This window comes from Palaemon carinicauda, chromosome 23 (genome assembly GCF_036898095.1).
Source record: "Palaemon carinicauda isolate YSFRI2023 chromosome 23, ASM3689809v2, whole genome shotgun sequence".
Taxonomy (NCBI): Eukaryota; Metazoa; Arthropoda; class Malacostraca; order Decapoda; family Palaemonidae; genus Palaemon; species Palaemon carinicauda.
The window spans coordinates 100,518,293-100,523,292 of record NC_090747.1 but is presented as its reverse complement, the minus strand read 5'-3'; positions in this window follow the sequence as shown (position 1 = coordinate 100,523,292).

The following is a 5,000-nucleotide window of genomic DNA, read 5'->3' as shown; positions in this document are numbered from 1 at the left end:
ATATATACATATGTATATATATATATATTTTTTTATCGTGCAATAAATCAGAATATTATTGAAAAATGTGAAATTCTTTTTTAATTGTAATTACTTGAGGAATGTTTTACTCAGAATCACCATCATCGTTATTATTATTAGTATTGTTCTTATTATTATTATTATTATTATTATTTTTATTATTATCATTATCATTGTTATTGTTATTATTGTTGTGTTGTTGTTGTTGTTGTTGTTGTTATTGTTATTATTTTTATTATTATTTTTATTATTACCGTTATATCATTATTGTTGTCATTCATATTTTTATTATTACTGTTATAATATTATTGTTATTATTATTATTATTATTATTATTATTATTATTATTATTATTACCATTATATTATTATTAATTATTATTACCATTATATTATTAATTATTATTATATATGATACAGTTTTATACTGCCCTATAATTTTGTGCTCTGCAATAGCTTTTAACCACCACTACCACAACATCCACTAAACAATACCGCCATCAAAAAAAAAGTTTTGAATGGGAATGAAAATGGCGATGGTTTTCCGATTCATCTGATTAAAAACTAGCAATCTGTCATAATTTCCCCTGATTGCTAATTGCTATTTTTATACTATGATTCGGAAATCATGGCTCCGGTTCCAAAGGGTTCCGCTTTTTTTTTTTTTTTTTTTTTTTTTTGTGCAAATTATTTTTTTATTTATTTCTCCTGAAGTTTCAAACTTGCTGCGAATGTTTTTATTTTGAACTGGTTTAACAGAAGTCTTCATTTTTTATATTATGATAGCTCTGTTTTAACGTTGTTACTGATCTTAAGATATTTTATATTTTTTTAATAATTGCTTTTCATATATAGTTTGTTTCCTTATTTCATTTTCTCACAGGCTATATTTCCGTGTTGGAGTCCAGGGGCTTGTAGCATCCTGCTTTTCCAACTAGGGTTGTAGCTTAGGTAATAATAATAATAAAAATAATAATAATAATAATGAAAATAATAATAATAATCTGTATATATATGTGTATATATATGTATGTATATATATACATATTTGTAGATTATTATTATTATTATTATTATTATTATTATTATTATTATTATAATAATAATGAATAATAATAAATAATAAATAATAATAATAATAATAATAATAATCTATATATATATGTGTATATATATGTATGTATGTATATATACATATTTGTAGATTATAATAATAATAATAATAATAATAATAATAATAATAATAATAATGATAATAATAATCTACAAATATGTATATATATACATACATATATACACACACAGACATATATATATATATATATATACATACACACACACACACACACACACACATACATATATATATATATATATATATACATACATATATATTTCCTTTTACTGCAAAAACGAAAAATCTACAAATACCTGAAAATTCCCAGATGGTCCCCCTAAACCCCTTAAGCATTCCAGCCTCATAAAGATTTACTACAGGGCGAGGTGCCATGTGTACACACTTCCTCGCGTGCGTGCCATGGCTTGCATGACAGCAAGCACTTGTTTCCCTCATTGAGTGTTTGCAGGAAAATGCAAATTGTGTCTTCGTTCGTCCCTTTGGAGGGAAAGGGGAGGGTAGGGGTGGGAGGGGGGGAGGGGGGAGTGTCGATGCTTGCTAAAGGGAGGATTAGGGTGGCAAGTGAACATGCAACATTGGAGAGAGAGAGAGAGAGAGAGAGAGAGAGAGAGAGAGAGAGAGGTGCTCTGTTGGTCTTTGGTAGGTAAAGGATTATTATTATTATTATTATTATTATTATTCGTTTAATTTGAGAGAGAGAGAGAGAGAGAGAGAGAGAGAGGAGAGAGAGAGAGAGGGGGGGGGGGTTGCTCTGTTGCTCTTTGGTAGGTAAAGGATTATTATTATTATTATTATTATTATTATTATTAATATTCGTTTAATTTGAGAGAGAGAGAGAGAGAGAGAGAGAGAGAGAGAGAGAGAGAGAGAGAGTGAGTGAGAGAGAGAGAAGGCTCTGTTGCTCTTTGGTAGGTAAAGGGTTATTATTATTATTTGTTTAATTCCACAGAGAGAGAGAGAGAGAGGAGAGAGAGAGAGAGAGAGAGAGAAAGAGAAAGAGAGAGAGAGAGATATGCTCTGTCACTCTTTGGTATGTGATGTAAAGTATTACTTTTGTTATTATTATTATTCTTATTATCAATATTCGTGTAATTCCACAGAGAGAGAGAGAGAGAGAGAGAGAGAGAGAGAGAGAGAGAGATTGTGTCTACCCTTCAACTCTTAAAGAGTATATGCAATGACGTTCAAACTCATTCGTCTGACCTTCATGTTTGGCAAATACATCATTCCTCGTGTTGCTTCCGAGAATCATAGCTATTTCACAGGGTCAATGTGTACTCTCTCTCTCTCTCTCTCTCTCTCTCTCTCTCTCTCTCTCTCTTTTACCAACTTTTTTTGTCATTGAGCCAGGCAATGCCCCTATCTCCCTGTTTTAGCTAAGATTCCTCTCTCTCTCTCTCTCTCTCTCTCTCTCTCTCTCTCCTAGTTAATTCTGTGATTGTCACACAGTAAATTATTTCACCTGACACGTACGCACCTGACTTTCCAGTCATACGACCTGTCGTATAGATAGACGGTCGGTCTTACCTTTACAAACTCCTAAATGAGACAGTCTTGTAATCTACCCATCTCCAGAAATTTATTTCATTAGGACAAAATGACCCTTCCTGTCTAGGATATCCCATTGAGCTTACGAAATGCTTTTCCTGACAGTCATTTGTTCCTCGTCCAATTTATACGACCTATTCACCTCCCCCACCTTCCTTCCAGAGGGGGGGGGGGTATGTGACCCCGCCCACCACCTCCCTTCCAGAGAGGGGGGGGGGGGTTGTGACCCCGCCCATCCCATCTTGTGGTGTCAACCTAACTAATTCCTCTTCCTTGCGTTTGATCTAATTTAAAGTCCCGTCGGGGTTTCATTTTTCTTTTCTCTAGGTGATTTTTTCTTTCGTGTCTTTTCTCTTTAATTGGTATTGAATTACGTCTTTGGCATTAGTGTGGAATTACTGTAAGGTATTTCTTTTGAGGTGGGAAATTACATGGTCTCTCTCTCTCTCTCTCTCTCCTCTCTCTCTCTCTCTCTCTCTTAATGTAACATTAGAAATAAAGGATATTATTATTATTAGTATTATTATTATTATTGTTGATATTAATATTATTCCTCTCTCTCTCTCTCTCTCTCTCTCTCTCTCTCTCTCTCTCCAAATGTAACATTGGAAATAAGGGATATTATTATTATTGATATTATTATTATTCCTTATTGTTCATATATATGCATTATGCTTATATATATATATATATATATACACATACATATTTGTGTTTAGATATCCATATATATTTGTATGTATATATACAGTATATAGTATATATATATATATATATATATACACATATATATAGTATGTATATAAGGATATACAGTATATATATATATATATATATACACATATATATAGTATGTATATAAGGATATACAGTATATATATATATATATATATAAAAGCATAATGCATATATATGGACATATACACACACACACACACACACATATATATATATATATATATATCTATATATATAATATACACACACACATACATACACAATTTCAAAATTCATATCTGAATTTCCATGTACGATTCACTACATTGAATGAGATAATCTTCGCCTTTTTGTCGTTTGTGATGCAACGTTATATAGGCTAATTGGTCCGAAAGAGTCCTTTGAAGGCTGGTGAATCCCAAGGACTTGAATGACATCACCATCCTTAATTGGTCGTCGGTATTTTTACGGAGGGAATGAATGCTCTTAATTAATCTAATCTTGGGTGAGAGAAACTCGTTTCTCTGATACAATGTTATGATAGTTGTGGTGATACAAGATTAGATAGTTTTTTTGTGTGTAATACTCTTTGTGTAGGAATGGACGACTAGCTGTTCACTTTACGTGTGAGAATACGAGGTGTGAACGTCTAAAAGCTGATTCACACTACACCGTCACGTTACGTCATGATACGTCACATCACGATACGTCACGTCACGTCATGACACGTCACATCATTACATGTCACGTCACGTCATGACACGTCACGTCATTACATGTCACGTCACGTCACGTCATGACATGTCACGTCACGTTTCCGTCAACCATGCTATGTATTCATACTATTCATCATGTCACATCACATCACGTCACGTCACGTTTCAGTCAACCGTCCCATGTATTCATACTATTCATCACGTCATATCACGTCACGGTTCCATCAACCATGCTGTATGCACACTATTCGTCACGTCACGTCACGTCACGTCAACGTTCTGTCAACCGTGCTATGTATTTACACTTCATCACCTCACCGTCTCATCATGTCACGTCACGTTTCCGTCAACCGTGCTATGTATTCATACTATTCATCATGTCACATCACATCACGTCACGTCACGTTTCAGTCAACCGTCCCATGTATTCATACTATTCATCACGTCATATCACGTCACGGTTCCATCAACCGTGCTATGTATTCATACTATTCATCATGTCACGTCACGTCACGTCAACGTTCTGTCAACCGTGCTATGTATTTACACTTCATCACATCACCGTCTCATCATGTCACGTCACGTTCCGTCAACCGTGCTATGTATTCATACTATTCATCATGTCACATCACATCACGTCACGTCACGTTTCAGTCAACCGTCCCATGTATTCATACTATTCATCACGTCATATCACGTCACGGTTCCATCAACCGTGCTATGTATTCATACTATTCATCATGTCACGTCACGTCACGTCAACGTTCTGTCAACCGTGCTATGTATTTACACTTCATCACATCACCGTCTCATCAAGTCACGTCACGTTTCCGTCAACCGTGCTATGTATTCACACTATTC